Raw genomic sequence first — 27,487 nt, 5'->3', positions numbered from 1 at the left:
ACCCGTTGCGGGATGCCTGGCTTTCACCCTGGGGATACCCAGTAGGGGTTATCTCACAGGGAAAAGCCTGGACGGGTTCCCAAGGCAAGCGCCTTGATGCCTTCGGGTGATACGTGCGCTATATTATTTGCAATACATTTACATACATACATTGAATCTATATTTATTATTGATTAGAATTGGTGCTCCTATGATGGTAAATGGCATTTATAACACGGGCTAAGCCATGTGTGTTGCTTTCCCACAAGCGCAACCATGCATGCCATAACCACACGTATGCCTTAACAATGTATTCGAGTTGTTAAAGGTTATGCTTGGTCTAGGTGCTGAAATTGCCGGGCCCAGGAACAGGAAAGATCGAGAGAGGTCAAAGAGAAGTAAGTGGGACTGGCGGCAGGTTTGGGGGGTTAGTTTTTAGGGCTGGAGTGTTTTTCAGGGCTGGGGATGAGGTTAGTTTTTAGGGCTTGGATGTAGGGTTAATATTTAAGGGTTAAAGGGGTGGTTGAGTTAGTTTTTAGGGCTTGGGGGCAGGATAGTTTTAATGCTCCGGGGGGGTCGGGTAGTTTTTAGGGCTCACTGGGGGTCAGTGTACATTTTAGGACTCGGTAGTTGGAGTAATTTTGAGGGCTTTGGGGTGGGGTTAATTTTTAGGGCTCAATGGGGGTTTGGTTTGTTTTTAGGGCAGGGAAGCTTTTAGGACTTAGGGGAGGTCATTATACTTTTAGGACTCAGGGGGGTTGGGGTAGTTTTAATGGCTTTGGTGGGTCAGGGAAAATTGTAGGCATTGGGGCAGGGTAGTTTTTAGGGCTCAGGTGGGGTCAGGGTAGTTTTTAGGGCTCATGGGGGCTCAGGTGTAAACTTTACCCACCATATCCATGTAGCAGCCATACCTTTACCACAAATCTGTTTGGCAAAGGCATACATGGTAAATGCTTGTGTGGTAAAAGAATGCTTTGTTTAGACACTTTTGGGGTTAGGGAAGCATTGTAGAGGCACATCTGTTTTAGCCATGCATGCCTCTATCATACAACCTCCTATGACGATAAGCAATGTCAATGAAAAATAGTGTAACAGCAGCGCTGATCAATTTTTATACACAATAGGAATTTTGAGGCAGATGTTGATGTGAGTGCAGCACTAAATGCATTTGCACTGCATAGGTTCAAACTCCTACTAATCTAATAAAAGAGGCGGGTAACAGTGTGCAAACACTCCTAGGTATCTAAACAAGCCCATATTTACTAAAATAGCTAGATGTGTCTTTGTGTGGAATCTTACTAAGAAATGCAACTAGGTGTAAATAAAGTCCAAGCTGAATATCACATCATATTTTTATGTAAAACATTTAATTTCTGTAAAATACGCATTTGTTTATGGAGCTTACCATTGGATGATCTGTGCATAGAAATTTGTGTGGTGAGTGAATGTTCAGTAAAAATGTCATGCAAGTCAGCTTACTCACTTTTGCACATAATGCACTACTTAAGATAAAAAGCCATTTTTATCACAACTGCGGCTGATGACATACTTTTTTTCATTTTACTCAATGCAGCATTGTTGAATATTATTGAAACACTTTGCTGTCAAATGTTTTGTAAATCTGGCCTTAAGTGTAAATACCATAACCAGGAGTAGCTGTACTGTTGCTTTACTATGAATTGAAGAGTTTGAATTTTATGAGTTGATGAAGTTTTAGGTAGGCATTGTTTGTAGGATTAGAGCTGTGGTACAGCTGAAAGATTACAATCAATGAGGATAAATAGTAATTTAGTTAAAGGAACCAGTGTGGATGTAGATCCTTTATTGAAAAAATGTTTTAGCCAGCATTGGAATGGAAGTAGGGGTCTCTCTGTAGCATGGGAAAAGTCCCTTTTTGTAGCCTTTTTATTTGTAGTAAGAAAGAGTTCATACATTTTATAAACAGTTGCAGCAATATTTTTAGAAACTATGGGGCCTATTAGGATGGCGAGTGGATTTTCATCCGCCCGCACGCCAGCGGTGCTGGGACCAGCTGTCAGTGGTGCAGCGGTCCCGCACCAGCAATTAGGATGCCACTGTGGCGGTGGCATCCGCTATTCCCAGCATTGTGGCGGCGGTACTCACAGCACCACCCGCCACAATGCTCGGAATGCAAGTCGTGCATTGGCATGCACAAGGTGGCAGGCGCAGTGCCTGCCTCTTTGTCCCTGCCAATGGTACCCCCATGTGCCTCCCCACCCCCACAACATCCTGGGGGCCCACAACGGGCCCCCATTTGTGAAATCTGCATGCCTTTGCCACCACGGAAAGACTGTTTCCCGCATGCATTATAATATCGATGGCGGTGTCTAACAGACACCGCCACCATATTCAAACTTTGTCAGCCCGGTCGGCTCATTGACCGGGCGAAAAAAGCGGCGGACGGTCTTCCCGTCCGCCATGGTACCCCCGCCAACATAATCAGGAGGAGGTAAATTGCATGCGGGCGGAGTATAGTGGTGGGTGGATCGCCACCGCCATTCGGGCGATGAAGATCCGCCCGCCATTATAATAGACCCCATATGTATGAATGATTTGATATTGTAAGGCACATTTGCATATTGTCACTCTCATTTGCATATTGTCACTCCACTGGTGGATGGTGATACAATTCTCCTGGAGCTTTGGGCTGCGTGGTCCAATGTAAATCTTCAGTAAAGAGGGAGAGATATTATTCTGTGCAATAAACAGTAGTTTGAAGGCATAGAAGGTGAAGTAAAGGAGTCAATTTTTGAAAACTGTGAGTTTCAAATGAGGACCAAGGAGAACTATTCCAATGCTTACACTTCGATCCCTGCTCCTCAGGATGAATGGTGAGTAAAGTCTCAGGGACATCTGAATTTCATGACCAATAACATTAAAAGAAGATGTCACCCTCATCCAAAATGCATAGCTTGTATTGAGTATTTGGCGATTTGCTCTTTCTGTGCTGAAATTAGAATCCTAACTGAACAAGTTTAGTTGTGTCATTGTTATATGATATTCCCAAAGAAAGGACATTTGGAGTTAGGTCTAATTTAGCCATACATAAAATAGAAGGGAGAGTGGAGTGCCAAATGTCTTGTGCCTTTAGTGAATCCAGTGCAGAGCTGAAATACTTATGCCAATTGATCTGGGGATTCTTTATAGTTTCCCACATTATCCTTTTTTGCGTGTTTTCTTTAGCTTGTCTAGCTTTCATGCAATATATCAGAAATTTGGCTTTGAGTGCCCAGTGCTGTGAGATTAGGCAAAACTCCTCTCTTATCTAAGAATGTGCCATGCAATTTGGGTGGTGAAAAACTCTTCAATTGCACATTGATTGAGCCCTATGATACCAATTTGCCATTCTTTCTCTGAAGGTGTTTCCTCCATGTGTTACTGTTGGAAGTAATTTACGGTCTATCAGCCTTAGGAGTGGTCTTAGATCTGGGTTCACTAATGACTTCTATAATTTCCTGATGGCTCATTCCAGCAAGTGTACTGCTGCCTATTGTGCATGGATATGCGCTGAGGTGCAGCACTTGTGGTCTAGCAACACTCCCTGATTTGTATATACTTCCATGGCTTCCACAGAAATTCCCTCAATGGACTTTTTTCTTCTTTGCTGAAACTATCATGGCCTTTGTTTTTGCGGTGTTTATCTTCGGGTTATTGCTTTGGCAGTAGGCTGCTAATGCTTTAAAAAGGGGTTGTAACCCAATGGGTGTATGTTCGAGAAGAAATGTGTTGTCTGCATATTGTAGCTGTTGAATTCTGGAGCCTGTCATTTTTGGTAGAAAAAACCTTGCCCGCTGTAGGTGCATTAGGAGGACAGCCAGATACAGATTGAACAGGAGTAGTGCCAATTTGCATCCTTGTTTTCATCCTTTGTCTGTGATGATTATAGCAAGGGTGGACCATCTAGTAGTGACTTTCATTTTGGCCCACATATCTGTATAAAGAGAAATAATAGCTTTTAATAGAGTGGTTTTTTTCCAGTCATTCAGTCTTTACCAGAGTTGCATTCTAGAGATGCTATCAAATGCTGTTTGAAAGTCTATAAAACCGCCATACAGGCGCTTTGCTGCTATGGTTGCGGATGAACAAATGAGATTTTCCTTGATGTGGCATTCCCTTTGAAAGCCTGTTTGATTCTTTGGCGTTAGATTAATGCCATCTACCCAGGGTTGGAGCTCAGAGATTACGATGCTAGTGAAGCACCTGCCTTCAGTATACAGAATGCAATTAACCTGTGATTCTTGTTAAATGACTGGAAGTCTTTTTTGTGTATTGGTACCAGTAGTGAGACTCTCCATGAATTGGGGATGGTTGACCCTAGCAGATATTGCTGTAATAAGGGTGCAATGACTGAGGCCCATCTGGTGGGGAACCATTATAAACTGCAGCCGGGATGCCACAAGGGCCTGGTGCTCCACTTGTGTGCATTCCTTTGATTGCTGTGGTAATTTGATCCAGACTTCTTGTGGTCAGGTCGCCAGTCGGAGTACTGGCTGGTCCTGGGGGAAAGAAGATGATCATGCCACGAGCCTTTTGTTCCATTTGGAATTCCCTTTTGTTCCACCCTGTATAAGCTTATGACGTATGATTCCCAATCATTAGGTGCAATGTAGCTACTTGTCACTTGAGTCATTGAGTTTAGGTTTTTATTGATCCACCTCCAGATATTTCATCTTGTCTTTTAATTTTATTATCATAAATGATTCAGCCCATGATCTTCCTTCCTCTACTTCTCTTTGGATGAAGAGCACCTTTCTATATTTTTTCCATAACCTGGTAATCTGCAGTCATGTCCAGTTGTTTGTTATGTTAATTTTGTATAAAAACTTTAAATTTGTTTTTGCTGCTTATTGCAGGCACAGGCTTATATGAGTCCTTATTACTGACCTTTACTGTGTTAATGATGTCTGACTCTTTTAGGAATGTGACCAAATGTCCCCAGAGATATAAATTGGGAGGCTCATTGCCTGCTGTAGGAATCACCTGTTAGAAGGAGTCCACGCACGTGCTGTCCTCGTGTTGCTTGTCCATGTCCCACCTTATCATATTGATGGGTTCTAGTTTGTTTTGCTTTCCGATCTTGGCAATATTGAGACGACACGGGGGCTGTATTTGGGATTCACCGCTAAGGATTGCATGGTCCCTGGCTAAGGTAGTAATAACTTCAAATTTACCTACATGTTGGCAATGAGCCAGATACACCCACATTTAATCTAGGGTGGTCACCATCCTGAAAGGGCAAGAATGTGTGTAAGCTGCAGGGATATCCAGGATCACTCTACCATTTATAATGTGAAAGCCCAATTGATTTATTTGAGCTGCAAGCTCTTTGCCTTGTTTATTGGCTCTGTGGTTTTGGGCTTTAATTGGTTGGATATCCAAGATCTCATCATGTGTACCTATCAGGCTGGTATTTTGGTCATCTTTCATTAAATTGGGGTTGAAGTCGCCCGTAATTATCCACATATCACTGAGATCCCAGAGGATTGGGAGCAGAGATGTCAGGATAGTTCCCTTTTTAGCCTGTAGATATATGTTGCCTACAATGAGAGATAACCTAGTTCTTGTTCGTCTACCGCTAAATAGGGTTATTTTCACTATGATATAGTCCCCCTTTCCTGCTTTTAATATCTTGATTGATGCCTGCGGTATAGTCCCCCTTTCCTGCTTTTACTATCTTGGTGGATACCCTTAGGTCATTTTTTTCCTAAACTGATACCCCACCCTAGGCAGGTCCACCACCTGTGAGGCCTTTGCAAGTAATTCAGATGCTGTGAAGTCTGGCCAGGGGGAGGAATTTAGTGCCCAGGTTTCTGGAAGTGCGATGATGTCCTGTTTCTGCAGTTCTTTTATAGGTGAGCTCTTGATTACTGACTCGGTTGGCCTCATATTCCATGAGCTAATTTTACACCAGATGATGTTGTGAGGCCCTAGGCTAGGGTTTGGCATTTAATGTGTTTGAGAGCCATGTCCAGTTCATTGTTGCAGAGTGCTTGGCTGTACACTGTCATCATTTGCCAGCTCTGGTTGCTGATACTGTTAGTGACTCTTCCATTTTTCTGGGGGCTACCCCCTGATAAACCCTTGGCTTGATCTTTGGTTTTAGATTGTACCCCTGGCTGCGCCATTTCTTTATGCCAACATCCTGCTCTAGGAGCCAGCCGTAGTATTTCCCTACCAAGGTATTAACCAATGTTATGCCCCATTGCTCAAACTGTGTTTTGCTATTCTTTAAGACATCAACAGGATTTGGGCTATTAACGATTATTTCTGTGCGCCCATTGATCTTGCCATTCCCTGCTCGAAGGTAGCCAACCCCTTCTATATCAGCAGAGCATATTTACTCCTGGCCTGCTATGTTCGCACCTAATTAAAAAAAAAAACGTCCTCTAAGGATATCCCCTGTTCCCCTTGACTCATATTCTGGGTAAGTTTTATTATTTGAACCATTCCAGGATCGTTTTTATCATTTCCTGGGGGGTTGGCCTTCCAGGTTGTAGTCTCGCGGGTGATATCTTCCAGTTTGTCTTGTCAGACTGATGTCAAGACTGGTATTGGTGGGGATTTGCCTTCTATTAAGTTCTCTACCATGGTTGTGCCCCTCATTGGCTACTGGGGTTGTGTGCGGCAGTTGATGGTCGGGTGGCTCATCTGGGTGGCCCCCAGAGGACTTCCTCTCACCAAATTCTTGGCTCTGTTATTGTTTCTATTGTTTGTGACCCAACTTAGGATGTAAAGGGGCTGGCGGTTTCCTTTGCTCCAGTCGGCTGACTGGTTTATGGGCCGTATACAGATGTAGGTTGAGAGGGCCAGGCTGGGTCACTAGCATCTACTGGACCTGAGGTCTCATTGTGTGTTGATGGGGCCTCTGGTGTTTCTTCAGAGGCCTTTTGTTGCTGTAATTCGGATGGCCCATGGGTGCCAGCGTTTGTCTCTTGACTTTTGGTATAGGCTGTTCTGCTTTGTCATGCTCCTCTCCTGGGTTTGCTCATAACCATTTGATAAGGGTCGATCTCCTGTAATAGTTATTGCTTTTTATAGTGGTTTAATCTTTCTTGTTTTTTCCTTGACATGGGGTGTCTCCCTTTTTCCTGTGGCTCTGAAATTAAATCTTGTTTTTGCAGTTGCAGCATCCTCTGCCCAGGGGGGTAGTTTCCACTTGAGTTAAGATTGTTGAGTGGAGCTTCTGCATGTGTCCTTTCTTCTTCCGGTTCTAAGGGGATGCATTCTTATCCTCCTGGGTTTGGTCTTGTGTCGGCATGGAGACTGCCTTGGGAGGATTTTGTTCTCCTGGATTTTGATTTTTTAAGCCAGCCAGTAGTTTGTATCCTGGGAGATGGCTGACTGTTTCAAGTAATCAATCAAGGCTGTCGTAATTATTGGAAGAGTTGCTAGATTTTCGATTATCGGGCCACAGGTGCATGAGCCTTGCTATTGTTCTTTTTTGACTGAATCTTGGGCTCTAATGATTAGGTTGTTTAAGGTGTCCAACTTGCCATCTATTTTTTTTAACTGTGGCAATTGTTTGCAGTATTGAGATTTGCACTTCCAGCTTGTCTGTGTGTAAAAGTGCTGCATTGGCCATAGCATCCAGTGTTTAATTGTAATTTATATTTACGATTGCATTTGCGGTATTGCCGCAGTTTGTTGTTCTGTCATTTGGACTGGTTGCTCAGGTTTCTGATTATAGGTGAAGCGGGTCCTTGAGTAGTCCGAGAACCAGCTCGACAAAGAGCACCTTACTTAAGTGATCTCTTCTGGCCGTGCCGCACTAGTTTGTCTTTTGGCCAAACTTTCAGATGTTGGCAAGGCATCTGTCTGGAGGCAGGCTTGCGGGGTGAGTTGTGGACCTTCTATGATATTGTGTTTTTTAAAACCTGTTCTTCGTTTGTGGTTGCTTTGTTCCATTTGTTCTTGTATGGCTCTCTCCCTCTTCTCTTTTACCTTTAGCTGTCATTACTTCTCCTGTCTTTGCTGCCCTTTGTTGTTGTATCTGAGAGATAAAGGGGGGGCCTGTTGTGGCTTGGGTGCTTGAGGTGCCTGCTCGAAGATTCATTAACTGGGGCTATTCCCATGTCCTCTATTGAGTTCCTGGTTTCTTTCTCAGTGATAAATCTACATTTTATCACTCATATATCCATGGTTAATGGCATTACTCTGTCCAACAGTTGGTAGGTGGTAACTCTATCAGCATCCTTCTACAGGGGGCTAAGGCTTCCTCAGCATGACTCAGTGATAGGCGTGGGTAGGTCCCCCAGTACTTGGCCTTTCTTGGCTCTGGGCTTGAGCCTCAATTAAGGGGAGTTGAGGTAGCCCTTTGTTTTGCCTTTGAATGCTGGGTCATTTTAGATGGATCATCCTCAAGCCTAATAATTTTGGCGGGCCCAATGCCTGGCCTTGTGCTGTCTGATTCATGCATCCGAGTTGATTTTGCCTGTCTTGTGATTGCTAGTTTGTGCTTCTTCAGCTGCACTAAGAAGTCTCTGAAATCATTCCTGAGTTTACCCTTTGGCTGCTAAGCATCTGGGCTGACTTCCTTTGTGACCAGGGGTGTGCCCAGTGCCCCCAGGCACACCTCCAAAGGTAATGGCCCTGATTCTTTTTGTCCATTGTGGCTCCTTGACGGCTACTGGGTCCTTGCTTGCTGGTGTACAGGTGCCTCTCTTTTTGCTGTTTTGCAGGTTTAGGTGGTGTCTTGTGGACATGGGTCAGGGCTGATGCTGCACTGCAAGTCCGCATTTATTCATATTGAAGAAACGAGTCTTTATGGATGGGTCTTTAGGGATTTCACTGTTGCTTTGTTGATTTTTTTAGGGTGCTGCCTTTGGTTTCCTGGTAGGCCTGTGCCACCTCACCCATCCACTAGACTTCCTTGTTGCAGAGCAGAGAGGGTTACAAGCACACTGGTCAGAGACTGCAGAGTACCTGGTAGATGTTTGATTCTTTCCTATTTTTCCCGGCCCCTGGGGTTGCAGTATCCAAAGAAGAAAGGGGTATGCCCAAATCACCCTCCTTTGCCTGGGCATAGAACATCAAAGATGTATTATAGAAAAAAAGCAGGGAGGGATCGATCAATTATTTTATTTCTGCACAGTCAATTACCCTGCCATGTGAAATTCTTACAACTACCTATACATATTTTTTGAAAATACGCATGTCATAGGATGGTGCTGGATACAGAAAAAAATAATAAATAAATACATATATATCAACCATAATATACAACACATATGACAAGACAATAAATCACAAAACATTCAAAATCACAGTATAATACAAAAACTATATGCAACAACAACTACAAAAACCCTAAACTATTAAACATACACATGTAAACTCCTTATTCGGAGTACTACACTCAGAGGAAGTCACCTAAGCGCCTGAGGTATCACACCTCCTATCCTATCTTTAGGCGCCCTAAAGGAAGGAATTATATTTCCCGTACCCTGGTTCTTATGCCAGGTTCTGTAATAGACCTCTATGTGTGTTTACTGAGAGAGACCAATGGGGGGTCCTCACGTCATTCTTCTTCATGATACATTGTTGAGCACGCCCAGTCCCCGTTAATATACTTTTGAAAATGCCAGTTTCAAGCCCCTGCGTTCCTACGTGGGTGCACGATTTTACAGAGGCACTGATAGTATTTGGTTTCGTTATTGACTTTGACCCCTGTGTGGAGTCTTTTTTTCCTTGCGTGGGTCGACGGACTCGGTCTGTCGTGAGTGTTCCTTTAAGAGAATGGAGCCCATGACCGCACGTCGGTGATGATAGCTGACGCACGGAAGTGACTGCTTTCTGGCTTGTTCAGCGTGGAGAGCGAGCACGGACAACCCCGAAAAAGGAATTCATGATTGGGATCGTCTTCTTGCTACGGGAAGCATAAACGTACTCAGGTATTGAACATGTTACCCACTGCAGTTTACAAAGGCGGGGCTGGTATAATAGCGAGAAAGACTTTATTCACTTGGATCATGTTTTTCGCAGGGAACGAGGTGATGGAGTTATCCATTCCCCCAGAAGTTGCGAGGTGAAGGCGTGGACGGGTTCTTTGTCCACGGCACCCAGGTACAGTGTTATTTTATATATTTTTTTGAGTGAGTGGGGGACAAGGTAGGACATAAAGAGAGAGGCTCAGTCCCTCGAGCGAGATATAGTATCTTGTATGCTATGAGTGTAATTTCTTTCCCTCATTACAATTACAGGAGGCGCCAGTATTTAGCAGAGGTGGAGTACTTTGTACCCTCATGTTGGTGGGTGACTGGATGATACATAGAAACTTGTGATGACTTAAGAGTGTGTATCAGGTACCCATGCAGTTGTTTTAATCCCACTTTGGTGGGGTTGTAGGGTGCACATTGAGATTTGTGAACCAGCTGTGAAGTCTGTACACGCACGTGTGTCCCCCTTAGATCTCCCCGCCACTTGTCACTGTAATTTATGGTGATTTTCATTCACGTGCATCCTTGAGGAGACACACTCTATCGAGGCAACTGAGATGCCCCTTATGTCCTTCCACTCAAAGCACTGCATGAGTACTGTTGGGATAGATGTGTACTTATAGAAAATCGATTGTCTAGTTATGTGTTCTAATTATTATTTCAGATATACCCATGTCCTGATGAAGCCACAAGAAATGCAAGGGTGAAACGTGACCGTGACTGCGTCGACATAATTAGGAGGAGTCCTTTAAAAATGAATAATTGGCTTTGTTTTGGTTAGGGCACCTAAAGACGGGTTGCACTGGCAGGTCCCAGGATTGTCTCTGAGTGGTCTCAAGTGAAGGGTGTAGAGGGTGAGGGTGTAGAGTGTGTGGTGCAGTTGAATATGGGCCCTGAAGGTGGCTGTATGATAGGACAGGCTGGGTGCAAAAAGAGGGTAAAAAAGGGCAGAGGGCCAAAGAGGGGCGTGGCAGGAGCTAGGCCCTGGGGAGAGGAGTGGCACAAGGCTGCAAGCAGCAACAAGTCAAGCTCAGTAGGATCAAGTGCACGTGTGCTCACAGCCCACACTCACCATCTCTGGATCTGGTTGTGCCTTGTTTCCACTACCACCTCACCTTTCTTTTCCGTGGTGTTGTAGGGGTGTTACTTGCTGCCTCCCTCTGCTGCTACATCCTTTGGGGTTTCAATGACGCTGCTGTTACATTTTGGTGGCAAATGCCAGATAAGAAAAGCTGGGAGCTAAAGATTTGAGAGGCTGTGAGAGGGAAAACCCCTCCTGGTGGACTCAAAGATGGCAGCTGTGGTCTTCCACAAGCAAGTTACGCTTTGCGGGATACAGTGTGTAGCTGCGTAGCCCCCTCAGGGGTGTGGCAAACACCCAACCAGGTCCTGGGCTTCTTCTGCCGCCAGTATCTGGGGGCTGATGGCTAAGGGCCAGGAGCTGCAGTGACAGGCTACCAGGCCCCAGCGCAACAGCTGTTGCTACGCTGCTGTCTCACACCAACCTCGTACCGGAACTGGTGACTGTGGTTGGGCGCCAATGACTGAGGGCTGGGAGCAAGTGGGGCAAGGTGCTACTTCCCTTAGCAAGAAGGTCCGGGCGGTAGCACTCATACCTTCTGAGCTTAAAAGGGACAGCCTCGGGACTTGCCACCCCATTCTGACTTCTGCCCCATGCTGCAAAGTGTTCAGATTTTCCTCTAGTCTAGCGCAACCAGGTGACCAGATGACAGTGAATGGCACTTTCTTTTTAGGTGCTATTTTTATTTTATTTTTTTTCTACTGATTAGAATATAGCGGTTCTGCTATTTTATTTTATTTATTTTAATTCACTCTATTGTTCTATATTGGTTAGGGATTTTTCTTCTCTTGATTTTTCACTTAATGTGATGCATGCATACTTTACACGTTGTCTCTAATCTCTGCCTGACTGCTATGTGCCAAGCTACCAAATGCTTAATTTACTGACTTTTTATGGGAAGGACTGTCATTGTTGCTTAAGTGGGGCTTCCATCCCCCCTGCACCTATAATCCAATTTCTTACACCATTCCAAGCCATTAAACACTCCCCAGCATGCAGGTGATACTCTACAGAAAACCCTTACTGTGGCTAGCACAGAAGATGGCACGAGCAAGGAGCAAGCAAAGACCGACCAATATGGCAACAGCTCATCAGGGAGACACTTGAGCACATTCAAAGGAACTAGGGGGCCCATTATGATGGTGGGCGGAGGCACCATTGCGGTGCTGGCGGTGGCGGTAAATGCTGCACGCCGTGCAAGTCCTCACGCCTGCCATATTAGTATGGCCAAACATAGCCCATTTCCCACCCACTGCTGTGCAAAATGAACTGCCATCAGAGTACACCACTCACGCGGCGATGTGAGCCAATGGAGACTCACAATTGTTAGGAATGACGCCCCGTCTGCTGTACAAATCAGGATGCCCCAAACAGCCAGTCGCACCGCAGCGGAGAAACCGCCCAACCAGAGATGGCAGAAGCTCGATAGCGGAGCTCAAAACATGATTCCGAGTCCCATTCACCCGGTACCGACCACAATGGATCCAACTCTACATGTATTCTTGGTGCTGTACCTGATAAACTACCAGCAACGCATGCCCCGTCGCGGACGCCACCGTAGGTATGCAATCACACAACTCCGTACACAACAACAACACATTATCCATGGGAAGATATAGGGTTCTTGTCCACACCAGACACCCTGGTGGGGACAGGAACATATCCACAAGTGTACCCACACATGCCCTACCTGTCACCAAATCACCCCTCTGCAACCAGGTCACCCATCTACTTCGAACTTGAAGTAATGTCCTGGTCACGTCACCTCAGCGATGAAGATGAGGGAAAACATATGCACAATGCAGAAGGCAGGGCCAGAGCCAAGCATGGGCAGTCCACAAAGAACACAGGACCACACCTCCACCCTCCACACACTAGCCCCCCAACACAAAGGGACATGCTCCCCCATGCACACAAACAAGCCAGGTGAACCCACACCCTGCACGCCACACAAAACAAATAGGAAGACAGCCTCAGCAGGTGGGGCTGCAGAGGAACACACTGCACAGAAGTACAGGGCCAGGCCAACCCACACACCAAAACAGCACCACACTCATGGGAAGAAAACTGAGTCCAAGCACAAAATGAACACACACACAGATGATGAACAATCACTCAACTGGACACACAGCATGCCAAGTCACACAGAGATACCCCACACTGACACCCAGTCGCATACATAGACCACATGCCAGCAGCAATGGAGGACAACAAATAGGAAACCTAAAGTGAGGTGCACACAAATGGAAGACCAAGTAGATAACCACCAAGTATATGTACATCACATGCAAGAGAAGGAACATATAACAACACCCTCAGCCCATAAAATCACAAATGGCTGGCACAGTGAGGGAGGTCAAACCACAGTCACCTCAGTGCAACAACTCAGGGAGACAGCAAGGCAACCCATGTATAGGCACAGGGATAAAAGGAAAGCTATGAAGTCAAACAGTGAACAGCCACACATCTGTATCCAACTACTTGACAGGAGTATGTAAGCAGCACTATGTCAAAAACATGAAGGGGAGGTAGAGCCAATCGTTGGATTTATGCTCCACTAGGTATTCAAATAAACAAGAGAAATCCAACATTTAGTGGGAAAAGAGAGTGATCAATGGATATTGAAGCACTCAGTGTTTGTGAAAATACCCCTCACACACCAAAAGGCCCCTTGGTGTCATGCTTCATCATCGGGGTCTTCGCACCCCTCTATCGGGATGCGGCGTGCTGCGACCGACGACTACGAGGGAGCACTTACGATGTTGGCTATGTGTGGTGTACAGTGTGTGGGTTGTGTTACAAGTGAGTAGGGAGTGTTGTGAAAGGTTTTAAAAAGTACCTGGCACTAGAGCGGGAAAGAAAAAAGTTTTATTCTGTGCTCTGGCTGGTACCGTTAAAAAGAAAGTGCAGGGCGAGGTCAACCTGTTGTATTAATGAACAGGACCTCCGATGTGCTTATGTGTCGACATGTTTCGGAGACAAGCTCCTTCTTCAGGACAGGGGCACAAACTCCCTTCCCTACTCACGTCTTTTGCTACGTAAAACTGTGTATTTACAGAAAAGTGAATTTTACTTAGAATAGGCTAAGTGTGCCTACAGCGGTCTGCTACAAGCACAATGACCTGTAGAAAGACAAAAAAAGATTTACCTAATGGTTACCCATGTAACGGGTAGTTCATGCAGGTGCAGTCACCTGGAACCTCACCATTTGCTTAGCGATAAGCTTTGAAGAAAAAGAAGACTCACTACACATACAACATAAAACATATAGAGCACTAGGATTTTTACTGTAAACCTGAAATTCATACTTGTGAAGCTTGGTTGTGGGCTTCATGAGCAAAATAGGAACGTCGGGGTGCTGCTCCAATGGCAATCTGCAGTAGAGAATGGTGTAGCCATTACTAATCATTCTTTAACACTTACTTCTGTGGATGGTTAGAGATGATCGTGGCAAAATGGTACTCCTTTGGTGTCATACTCACAAAGTCAGGACGCTCTGATCACCGCCTTACCCCGTCCGCTGCTCCGCTGGTTGTGGAGTAGGTAGCGGATCAGGCTATTTATAGGCCATTTCGTTAATTGGGCGGAAGGGAAACTCATCCCATGTTTGGGTATTCCGCTCTGTAGCCATACAGGGCGTCTGTATGTTCCAGATGCGCTGACATAGGATAAGCGTCTGCAGGCGCCGGTGGTTTGGTGCTGCGCATGCGCGTTAGCCTGGCACTGTTCTACGGCGCATGCGCTGTTGGAAGTGTCTCGTTTGGGGCGCATGCGCACCTGACACACGCATCTCTTGTACGCTGTCTCCAATGCGCTTGTGTCCATGAGCCCGGTATCGAGTGTCTGTCAGATGTCTTAAGGATGTGCACTACGTTAAAGTTACAAACGCTCTCATTGTCTGGGTATCGCAAAAGGACAGAGAGGGAAGATTTAAATAAATTGGAAACTAGGAGTCAGTGAACAGAGACATAATTGTGTCAGTCAGAGTAGAACAATGTCCATTTCTTCATTTAATTCGGCGGACCTAGTTGTGTAGACTGGGCACCAGTTGCAGTTCAGTTTTTGCGCTCGGTTTGCTCTTTGGGTGGTCTCTTACGTTGATAATTGACTCCACGGGACATCGTCGTTGAGCCCGTTCAGATGGGTCCCCAGACGGAACACCCACCGTTGTTCTTTCTGAAAAAGGCCCACCTCAGAGGGTAATTGTTCGATGATAGTCCATTTTAAATCATTCACACAGTGTTGGGATGTCAAATAATGCGTGGCCATTTTCGTGGTACTTTTTTTACAGCGCACATTACTCTTGTGTTCGTTCATTCTTGTCTTCATGGCTCGTGTAGTCATGCCTACATACTCGAGGTTGCACGGGCACTTAATGAGGTAGATCACGTTTTTGGAGTTACAATTTGTGAACCTTCTTTGTTCCCATGTCGAGCCGTTGCTGAAGCTGAGTCTGGTGCTTTTATCAGTCAAGTGGCAGCTACTGCAGTTACCACACGGAAAGTGTCCCTTAACACTTATGGTTGGTTGTGTGGACGTAGTCACTGGTTTTGGTCGGGTGTGTACCAACATGTCTTTGAGGTTGCGCCCCCTACGGTGTGCAAACATCGGTTTTTCTAGGTCCAGTCCTCCACATGTTAGTATTCGCCAGTGTTTGTTAACCAGTTTCGACACCTCGTTGGACACTGTGTTAAAAGTCGTAACACATATTGGTCGTTTATTTTCAGTGGGGTCCTTTAATCGGTCTTCCAACAGCGACTCTCTATTGTTGTTTCTTGCCCTTTTGAAAGCTTTGCTGATAATCCTATTTGGATATTCTCGTAGTTTGAGTTTCTCCTTGAGTTCACCCGCTTGTCTTTTGAATTCGGACAAGTCTGTACAGTTGCGCCTGAGGCGTAAAAACTGTCCATAAGGTAGGTTCTCGCGTAGGTGTCGAGGATGGAAACTGTCATACCTTAGTAGACAGTTTCTCGAGGTAGGTTTAAAGTGAGTAGTAGTTTTTAACACCCCTGCTTCCGCGTAGATATTGAGATCCAAAAACACCAATGTTTGATTTGAAATGGTGATCGTGAATTTTAGGAAGGGGTTTTGATTGTTGAGCCATTCCAAAAAATTCTCAGCGGACAGGCAGTCGCCTTCCCAGACGACCAGGATGTCGTCAATGTACCTCTTCCAGCATTTTATTTTCGATCTGTATGGGTTTTGAGCATGGAGAATCTTACTTGTCTCGAGGTGGTGCACATAGAGACCAGCCAGGCTTGGAGCAAATGTGCTTCCCATGCTGGTCCCATGGCATTGTTGGTAGATCGTATTCTTATACTGGAAAAAGTTTTTCTGCAAGGCCAGAGAAATGCACTCCAACACCAAACCACGTGGTGTTTGGTACCTCCATTGTGTTGAAAAAAGCACTTCCCCAATGATTGTCAACGTTTCATCGTGGGGGAGGCTGGTGTAGAGGCTCTCCACATCCAATGATAGCAGTAGTTGGGTTTTGGGGTCAAATGTAGTTTCTTGAAGTAGTTGCAACACGGCCTTGGTGTCCTTTAAGTAGGTATTGGTAGATTGTACTAACGGTCTCAGGAAGGCGTCAGCGAATTTGGACAGTGGCTCTAGAATGGAACCAATACCCGAGACTATTGGGCGGCCAGGTGGTTGGTTAAGATTCTTGTGAATCTTGGGAATGCTGTAAAAATACGGGATACGTGGTTTTTTCTGTTCCAGAAACTCTCCTTCCTTTTTGCTCAGCCAGTCATGCGCTAAGCCTTCTTCGATCATTGCTCCAATTCTGATCCTGAGGTTCTCTGTTGGATCTTGATGTAAGACCATGTAGTTGCGTCTGTCTGACAAGAGTCGTAGACATTCGTTGTCATAGTATTCGGTGGATTGCAATACTATGGCACCTCCCTTGTCCGCTGGTTTGATAACGATGCTGGTATCATCCGATAGGGTTTTCAAGGCAAGTTGTTCTTCCTTGGTTGTATTATGGAACGTGCGTGTGGCAGAAGCATCCAATTGATTGACCCCTGTCATAACTGCTTTTTCGAAAGCCAGCAGTTCAATAGGGAGTGCTGAGTCTGGAGGGGTAAAGGTAGACTTCGGTCTCAGACCTGTGTCCGTTGTTAATGCCTGAGTTGGTTTGTCTGCAAAAAATGCCTGTAGTTTTAATTTGCGGACAAATTCCTTCATCTCAAGGTTCATTTTAAACATATCCGGTCTCTGTGTTGGTACGAATCCCAAGCCTTTATTCAGTACCTGTCGCTGAATATCCGTTAAACGCTTGGATGATAGATTTACCACTAGGTCCCTCTCTGGTTGCTGGTTGATGCTTGGTTGGGCAGGGAGCCTGTCATGCTCCTGGTTTGCCGGGGGTTCCCCTGTTCTGCCTCTTCCCAGGTGACATTGTTGCCTTTCCGGTTCTTCCCCCGTGTCCCTGGGCGGGAGCCTAAAAAAGGTTGTGGACCATAGAAGCCTCCGTTGAAGTCTTGGTTCCATTGTGGAAAACCTTGGGCATCAGTTGGGTGATTGAACTGGAAAGGCTGGAATGGCGGTGGTCCCATGTACTGTGGGTACTGGGGTGGGTAACCTCTCCACCCTCGTTGTCTCGGGAACTGCTGTCGCCTCTGCCTCCATCCTCCTCTGTTTTGCCGATTTCGTCTGCCTCCGCTGGAATTTGAACTAGCAGAACTGTTGTCTGACCCATCGCTGTCTGTATCGTTTCGTGTGGATACATAATCGGCTTTTGTGTACGGGTAGGTACCTTCAGGTGTAAATTTGTCTTTGTCCTTGCCCAGTTTGTTTAGTTTGCTCTGTTTCAGGGTAAATTCAAAATCAGTCATTTGCTGGTTGAGTTCGTCTAGTCTGCTCTTTAGATCCTCGGTTGACATATACGAGTTTAGTTTCACCTCAATTTTACCAATGTCAATTTTCAGCTCTTTGCTGATCCTGGTGGCTGTTTTAATAATGAGAACCAACCAGTCCCTGGTACAATGCCATGAAATTAATGACCACTCCTTTTTGAATTGCATGTCCGTCTGGAAAATGAAGGGTTCATTTTTCACGATTAAGCCTGGCGGTCCCATCTTGTTTCTTAGATATTCCGTCATTATTAGACCATGCATGGCTGCCTTTATCTGGTTGCGTCTCAATTTCACCAGTTCGTTCCAGTCATCAATATTTGGGCCAGTTTCCGGATTGCTAAGGCCTTCAAAGGGGTTTACTGCAGCCAGGATTCTGTCTATTTCGTCTTCGCCGAAGGTCAGGCCATGTTCGTCCTCCATATTTGGTGACCGCTGTGGTTTACAGGTACCTAGTGTATGTAGTTATGTGTTGTGAAGAGAGTGTGGGGTAACTCCCGCAGCTGCACGCTGCCTAGACTATGTCAAAAACATGAAGGGGAGGTAGAGCCAATCGTTGGATTTATGCTCCACTAGGTATTCAAATAAACAAGAGAAATCCAACATTTAGTGGGAAAAGAGAGTGATCAATGGATATTGAAGCACTCAGTGTTTGTGAAAATACCCCTCACACACCAAAAGGCCCCTTGGTGTCATGCTTCATCATCGGGGTCTTCGCACCCCTCTATCGGGATGCGGCGTGCTGCGACCGACGACTACGAGGGAGCACTTACGATGTTGGCTATGTGTGGTGTACAGTGTGTGGGTTGTGTTACAAGTGAGTAGGGAGTGTTGTGAAAGGTTTTAAAAAGTACCTGGCACTAGAGCGGGAAAGAAAAAAGTTTTATTCTGTGCTCTGGCTGGTACCGTTAAAAAGAAAGTGCAGGGCGAGGTCAACCTGTTGTATTAATGAACAGGACCTCCGATGTGCTTATGTGTCGACATGTTTCGGAGACAAGCTCCTTCTTCAGGACAGGGGCACAAACTCCCTTCCCTACTCACGTCTTTTGCTACGTAAAACTGTGTATTTACAGAAAAGTGAATTTTACTTAGAATAGGCTAAGTGTGCCTACAGCGGTCTGCTACAAGCACAATGACCTGTAGAAAGACAAAAAAAGATTTACCTAATGGTTACCCATGTAACGGGTAGTTCATGCAGGTGCAGTCACCTGGAACCTCACCATTTGCTTAGCGATAAGCTTTGAAGAAAAAGAAGACTCACTACACATACAACATAAAACATATAGAGCACTAGGATTTTTACTGTAAACCTGAAATTCATACTTGTGAAGCTTGGTTGTGGGCTTCATGAGCAAAATAGGAACGTCGGGGTGCTGCTCCAATGGCAATCTGCAGTAGAGAATGGTGTGGCCATTACTAATCATTCTTTAACACTTACTTCTGTGGATGGTTAGAGATGATCGTGGCAAAATGGTACTCCTTTGGTGTCATACTCACAAAGTCAGGACGCTCTGATCACCGCCTTACCCCGTCCGCTGCTCCGCTGGTTGTGGAGTAGGTAGCGGATCAGGCTATTTATAGGCCATTTCGTTAATTGGGCGGAAGGGAAACTCATCCCATGTTTGGGTATTCCGCTCTGTAGCCATACAGGGCGTCTGTATGTTCCAGATGCGCTGACATAGGATAAGCGTCTGCAGGCGCCGGTGGTTTGGTGCTGCGCATGCGCGTTAGCCTGGCACTGTTCTACGGCGCATGCGCTGTTGGAAGTGTCTCGTTTGGGGCGCATGCGCACCTGACACACGCATCTCTTGTACGCTGTCTCCAATGCGCTTGTGTCCATGAGCCCGGTATCGAGTGTCTGTCAGATGTCTTAAGGATGTGCACTACGTTAAAGTTACAAACGCTCTCATTGTCTGGGTATCGCAAAAGGACAGAGAGGGAAGATTTAAATAAATTGGAAACTAGGAGTCAGTGAACAGAGACATATTTGTGTCAGTCAGAGTAGAACAATGTCCATTTCTTCATTTAATTCGGCGGACCTAGTTGTGTAGACTGGGCACCAGTTGCAGTTCAGTTTTTGCGCTCGGTTTGCTCTTTGGGTGGTCTCTTACGTTGATAATTGACTCCACGGGACATCGTCGTTGAGCCCGTTCAGATGGGTCCCCAGACGGAACACCCACCGTTGTTCTTTCTGAAAAAGGCCCACCTCAGAGGGTAATTGTTCGATGATAGTCCATTTTAAATCATTCACACAGTGTTGGGATGTCAAATAATGCGTGGCCATTTTCGTGGTACTTTTTTTACAGCGCACATTACTCTTGTGTTCGTTCATTCTTGTCTTCATGGCTCGTGTAGTCATGCCTACATACTCGAGGTTGCACGGGCACTTAATGAGGTAGATCACGTTTTTGGAGTTACAATTTGTGAACCTTCTTTGTTCCCATGTCGAGCCGTTGCTGAAGCTGAGTCTGGTGCTTTTATCAGTCAAGTGGCAGCTACTGCAGTTACCACACGGAAAGTGTCCCTTAACACTTATGGTTGGTTGTGTGGACGTAGTCACTGGTTTTGGTCGGGTGTGTACCAACATGTCTTTGAGGTTGCGCCCCCTACGGTGTGCAAACATCGGTTTTTCTAGGTCCAGTCCTCCACATGTTAGTATTCGCCAGTGTTTGTTAACCAGTTTCGACACCTCGTTGGACACTGTGTTAAAAGTCGTAACACATATTGGTTGTTTATTTTCAGTGGGGTCCTTTAATCGGTCTTCCAACAGCGACTCTCTATTGTTGTTTCTTGCCCTTTTGAAAGCTTTGCTGATAATCCTATTTGGATATTCTCGTAGTTTGAGTTTCTCCTTGAGTTCACCCGCTTGTCTCTTGAATTCGGACAAGTCTGTACCGTTGCGCCTGAGGCGTAAAAACTGTCCATAAGGTAGGTTCTCGCGTAGGTGTCGAGGATGGAAACTGTCATACCTTAGTAGACAGTTTCTCGAGGTAGGTTTAAAGTGAGTAGTAGTTTTTAACACCCCTGCTTCCGCGTAGATATTGAGATCCAAAAACACCAATGTTTGATTTGAAATGGTGATCGTGAATTTTAGGAAGGGGTTTTGATTGTTGAGCCATTCCAAAAAATTCTCAGCGGACAGGCAGTCGCCTTCCCAGACGACCAGGATGTCGTCAATGTACCTCTTCCAGCATTTTATTTTCGATCTGTATGGGTTTTGATCATGGAGAATCTTACTTGTCTCGAGGTGGTGCACATAGAGACCAGCCAGGCTTGGAGCAAATGTGCTTCCCATGCTGGTCCCATGGCATTGTTGGTAGATCGTATTCTTATACTGGAAAAAGTTTTTCTGCAAGGCCAGAGAAATGCACTCCAACACCAAACCACGTGGTGTTTGGTACCTCCATTGTGTTGAAAAAAGCACTTCCTCAATGATTGTCAACGTTTCATCGTGGGGGAGGCTGGTGTAGAGGCTCTCCACATCCAATGATAGCAGTAGTTGGGTTTTGGGGTCAAATGTAGTTTCTTGAAGTAGTTGCAACACGGCCTTGGTGTCCTTTAAGTAGGTATTGGTAGATTGTACTAACGGTCTCAGGAAGGCGTCAGCGAATTTGGACAGTGGCTCTAGAATGGAACCAATACCCGAGACTATTGGGCGGCCAGGTGGTTGGTTAAGATTCTTGTGAATCTTGGGAATGCTGTAAAAATACGGGATACGTGGTTTTTTCTGTTCCAGAAACTCTCCTTCCTTTTTGCTCAGCCAGTCATGCGCTAAGCCTTCTTCGATCATTGCTCCAATTCTGATCCTGAGGTTCTCTGTTGGATCTTGATGTAAGACCATGTAGTTGCGTCTGTCTGACAAGAGTCGTAGACATTCGTTGTCATAGTATTCGGTGGATTGCAATACTATGGCACCTCCCTTGTCCGCTGGTTTGATAACGATGCTGGTATCATCCGATAGGGTTTTCAAGGCAAGTTGTTCTTCCTTGGTTGTATTATGGAACGTGCGTGTGGCAGAAGCATCCAATTGATTGACCCCTGTCATAACTGCTTTTTCGAAAGCCAGCAGTTCAATAGGGAGTGCTGAGTCTGGAGGGGTAAAGGTAGACTTCGGTCTCAGACCTGTGTCCGTTGTTAATGCCTGAGTTGGTTTGTCTGCAAAAAATGCCTGTAGTTTTAATTTGCGGACAAATTCCTTCATCTCAAGGTTCATTTTAAACATATCCGGTCTCTGTGTTGGTACGAATCCCAAGCCTTTATTCAGTACCTGTCGCTGAATATCCGTTAAACGCTTGGATGATAGATTTACCACTAGGTCCCTCTCTGGTTGCTGGTTGATGCTTGGTTGGGCAGGGGGCCTGTCATGCTCCTGGTTTGCCGGGGGTTCCCCTGTTCTGCCTCTTCCCAGGTGACATTGTTGCCTTTCCGGTTCTTCCCCCGTGTCCCTGGGCGGGAGCCTAAAAAAGGTTGTGGACCATAGAAGCCTCCGTTGAAGTCTTGGTTCCATTGTGGAAAACCTTGGGCATCAGTTGGGTGATTGAACTGGAAAGGCTGGAATGGCGGTGGTCCCATGTACTGTGGGTACTGGGGTGGGTAACCTCTCCACCCTCGTTGTCTCGGGAACTGCTGTCGCCTCTGCCTCCATCCTCCTCTGTTTTGCCGATTTCGTCTGCCTCCGCTGGAATTTGAACTAGCAGAACTGTTGTCTGACCCATCGCTGTCTGTATCGTTTCGTGTGGATACATAATCGGCTTTTGTGTACGGGTAGGTACCTTCAGGTGTAAATTTGTCTTTGTCCTTGCCCAGTTTGTTTAGTTTGCTCTGTTTCAGGGTAAATTCAAAATCAGTCATTTGCTGGTTGAGTTCGTCTAGTCTGCTCTTTAGATCCTCGGTTGACATATACGAGTTTAGTTTCACCTCAATTTTACCAATGTCAATTTTCAGCTCTTTGCTGATCCTGGTGGCTGTTTTAATAATGAGAACCAACCAGTCCCTGGTACAATGCCATGAAATTAATGACCACTCCTTTTTGAATTGCATGTCCGTCTGGAAAATGAAGGGTTCATTTTTCACGATTAAGCCTGGCGGTCCCATCTTGTTTCTTAGATATTCCGTCATTATTAGACCATGCATGGCTGCCTTTATCTGGTTGCGTCTCAATTTCACCAGTTCGTTCCAGTCATCAATATTTGGGCCAGTTTCCGGATTGCTAAGGCCTTCAAAGGGGTTTACTGCAGCCAGGATTCTGTCTATTTCGTCTTCGCCGAAGGTCAGGCCATGTTCGTCCTCCATATTTGGTGACCGCTGTGGTTTACAGGTACCTAGTGTATGTAGTTATGTGTTGTGAAGAGAGTGTGGGGTAACTCCCGCAGCTGCACGCTGCCTAGACTATGTCAAAAACATGAAGGGGAGGTAGAGCCAATCGTTGGATTTATGCTCCACTAGGTATTCAAATAAACAAGAGAAATCCAACATTTAGTGGGAAAAGAGAGTGATCAATGGACATGGACACAAGCGCATTGGAGACAGCGTACAAGAGATGCGTGTGTCAGGTGCGCATGCGCCCCAAACGAGACACTTCCAACAGCGCATGCGCCGTAGAACAGTGCCAGGCTAACGCGCATGCGCAGCACCAAACCACCGGCGCCTGCAGACGCTTATCCTATGTCAGCGCATCTGGAACATACAGACGCCCTGTATGGCTACAGAGCGGAATACCCAAACATGGGATGAGTTTCCCTTCCGCCCAATTAACGAAATGGCCTATAAATAGCCTGATCCGCTACCTACTCCACAACCAGCGGAGCAGCGGACGGGGTAAGGCGGTGATCAGAGCGTCCTGACTTTGTGAGTATGACACCAAAGGAGTACCATTTTGCCACGATCATCTCTAACCATCCACAGAAGTAAGTGTTAAAGAATGATTAGTAATGGCCACACCATTCTCTACTGCAGATTGCCAATGGAGCAGCACCCCGACGTTCCTATTTTGCTCATGAAGCCCACAACCAAGCTTCACAAGTATGAATTTCAGGTTTACAGTAAAAATCCTAGTGCTCTATATGTTTTATGTTGTATGTGTAGTGAGTCTTCTTTTTCTTGAAAGCTTATCGCTAAGCAAATGGTGAGGTTCCAGGTGACTGCACCTGCATGAACTACCCGTTACATGGGTAACCATTAGGTAAATCTTTTTTTGTCTTTCTACAGGTCATTGTGCTTGTAGCAGACCGCTGTAGGCACACTTAGCCTATTCTAAGTAAAATTCACTTTTCTGTAAATACACAGTTTTACGTAGCAAAAGACGTGAGTAGGGAAGGGAGTTTGTGCCCCTGTCCTGAAGAAGGAGCTTGTCTCCGAAACATGTCGACACATAAGCACATCGGAGGTCCTGTTCATTAATACAACAGGTTGACCTCGCCCTGCACTTTCTTTTTAACGGTACCAGCCAGAGCACAGAATAAAACTTTTTTCTTTCCCGCTCTAGTGCCAGGTACTTTTTAAAACCTTTCACAACACTCCCTACTCACTTGTAACACAACCCACACACTGTACACCACACATAGCCAACATCGTAAGTGCTCCCTCGTAGTCGTCGGTCGCAGCACGCCGCATCCCGATAGAGGGGTGCGAAGACCCCGATGATGAAGCATGACACCAAGGGGCCTTTTGGTGTGTGAGGGGTATTTTCACAAACACTGAGTGCTTCAATATCCATTGATCACTCTCTTTTCCCACTAAATGTTGGATTTCTCTTGTTTATTTGTATGTAAGCAGCACTACACACAGGGCCCATTGACACACTACATGAAAGTCAAACACAAGTAGGAACCTTCACACTTACACCACCCCCTCACACCTGCAGCACACAACACCAGTGTCAAACACACAGAAGGGTGCCAATAATGTCCAGTCAATACACTGACAAGCAATCACACTCCCTTGGGGGTATCAACAAACATCACACACACTCAGGGATGCCTAAACCAATGTTTGCACAAAAACAACAGCCAAACACATAACTCAATACAAACACACACAGAGAACTCCAAGAAGACCAAGCATGACCTATGTAGCAAAACTGGGGAAAGGCAATGGGAGCACAGACTGAACACGAGTACACAACCTCATCAGTCAGGAACAAAGTACAGACTACATACCACACAAGAAGTGCATCATTACACAAACTGGGAACAATGGGCCAATAAGAAAACACAGACAGACATACCACACCACCCATCGAGTCAGCATGGTGTCATAATGTACCACATGCTTGAACATGCACAATCCTGACAAGTGACAGGTCAAATATGAGAGAAAATAGCACAAGTATGTACCCAAAACAAGCCTAGTAACAATAATACACCTTGCCAATACAGTCCAAACACTGCACACAGCCACATCAAGCACACACATATGCATATGCCAATAAATCATTTGCAAACACAGCAGGACATCAGGGGATGCACACCAGGCAAGGCCAATGCAACATACGCTCACAGCAATGCATGCAGGACAAGCAGTGTGTGCACACCAAACATAACAGTTCCACACAGATATGAGTGACACACCATGAACACCCACAACAACAATCAGGAAGTCAATCAGTACCTCAGCAAACAAACATACACCTAACCCAACTCCCACAGATGCCCAAGTATGGGACCCCAAAGTGAAAACAACATGACCAGAGGACTGTGCAGCACAAACAGTTGAACTGCATATGAGCAAACATGCCTGAAAGACAGTAGCAGAAAATAACATATAACTAATTGGGAAAATGTCCTGAGTGGCACATTGCTCCTGTGACCAGATCTGCAACAGAAGCACAGTGTCACAAAATGAAGTAATGGGGAGACACACACACACACAGGCAAACCAAGGGGACCGCTGATAGAAAAGTGAAGTGTTGTGTACGTCATTAGTGGACATGACAGGAGTGTACTATACACAAATAGGTGGAGTGCAGACTCACAATGGCTAGGCATCAGAAGCACAGATAGGGGATGGTATGACATCACACACCACATGCCATACTGGAGGCAGTAAAGCCTCATGTGACATCAATGCATGAGAAAACACACCCACAATGTCAGTGTGGCTGAGCAGGTCTGCACAGTCACCACTAACAGTATCAAGACACATGGCTGATCAACAAAACACAACACTGAATTTACAGTCACACACTATGCATACTCACAAAAGGCACCAACAACAAGTTGGAGTCAGCCAGAACTCCAAGGACACACCAACAAACTGCAGAGTGCACAACATACAACTCACACATGTGCACATAATCACAATCACAGGGCTGAACAATAAGACAAACAGGCACACAAATCATTGGTGACACATGTGTGTAGCTGACATTGTAGAGGCACACACACATCAACACTCATTGAAATCCACCCATGTGACTAGGATGACTGCCCGTCACAAGATGACCAAACACCAACACTGCTGGGCAGACATGAAGTGAGATCGCACAGACATGATGTTCCTGGCCAGCCTGCCTGCAATCCTGTGGATAGAATCCCACTCTGTACTGGCAATGCCTCCAAACCTGACATGTGTACAATATAGCTAACATTAACAAAGAATGATAATGATAACAGTAGTTCATCTAAAACCATCATCATTGCACACAAGCTTCAGAGCCAGGAAATACTGAAGTGCATGTTACCCCTGTAAATACTTGAAAAAGTGAGACAAGCCATTGGCGATGTTCAAGTGGCATACAGAGCATGTGTCACAGTAAACCATACCCAAAGAAAACAGTTTAATCAGTAAGGACACGGACAAAACAGCCAACAGGAGCAACTGTCTTTATTCACATATTGCATAGATAGGCACCAATAGTAGACAAGAGCAAGGACAGCGCCCAGCACAAAGTGCAGAGTAGTTACATGAGATACTGCACAGGCAAGTGGCTAAAATCAGTGAACAACAAGGCCAGTGGCAAGTTTAATGTGCAGAGTATTTACATGAGAAGCTGTACCGGCATGTGGCAAACATCAGTGAACAACAAGGCCAGTGCAGAAGCTGCACAGGCAAGGGTCGCCAGTTCAATGTGCAGAATAAGTACATGAGATCCTGAACAGGCAAGTGGCAAACATCAGTGAACAACAATGCCAGTGACCAGTCCAATGTGCAGAATAAGTACATGAGAAGCTGCACAGGCAAGGGGCAAACAGCAGGGAACAACAAGGCCAGTGACCAGTTGTTAGATGTGGGGGTCTCTAGTTGGCACAGGTAGGTACTTGTGACAAATAGGGACCCTTGCCTCTAGTCAGGATAGAGGGGTACACTCCTAAAATAACCCCTGCTCACCCCCTTGGTAGCTTGGCACAAGCAGACAGGCTTATTTCAGAGGCAGTGTGTAAAGCATTTGTGATCGCATACAGTAATCCAGTGACAACACTACAGATGGTCAGCACACAGTTGTATAATAACAATAAGTATTCTTTATATACATTTAACACAAGACCACAAACGACAAAAATCCACAATACTGTACTTAACCCCTTCGACGCTCATGACGAGCTGGGCTCGTCATGAGGTAGCCTCCTCGCACGCTCATGACGAGCCCAGCTCGTCATGAATAATGGGTTTTTTAAAAC

General features: G+C 45.6%; 1 protein-coding gene and 1 long non-coding RNA gene across 2 annotated transcripts in view; both read left to right on the top strand.

The window, feature by feature from the left end:
- Nucleotides 1-27,487, top strand: part of LOC144781946 (cytochrome P450 2G1-like) — a 552,942-nt gene that overhangs the window by 461,267 nt on the left and 64,188 nt on the right. The gene's annotated exons all lie outside the window — the stretch shown is intronic.
- LOC144781947 (uncharacterized) overlaps nt 9,725-27,487 on the top strand; it is a 36,251-nt gene continuing 18,488 nt past the window's right edge. Inside the window, exons 1-2 of the long non-coding RNA XR_013601094.1 lie at nt 9,725-9,890; nt 9,982-10,062. This is a non-coding gene — a long non-coding RNA (uncharacterized LOC144781947). The remainder of the gene's footprint in view (nt 9,891-9,981; nt 10,063-27,487) is intronic.

This window comes from Lissotriton helveticus, chromosome 9 (genome assembly GCF_964261635.1).
Source record: "Lissotriton helveticus chromosome 9, aLisHel1.1, whole genome shotgun sequence".
Taxonomy (NCBI): Eukaryota; Metazoa; Chordata; class Amphibia; order Caudata; family Salamandridae; genus Lissotriton; species Lissotriton helveticus.
The sequence above is the reverse complement of the archived record's forward strand: the minus strand, read 5'-3'. Positions and strand labels throughout refer to the sequence as shown.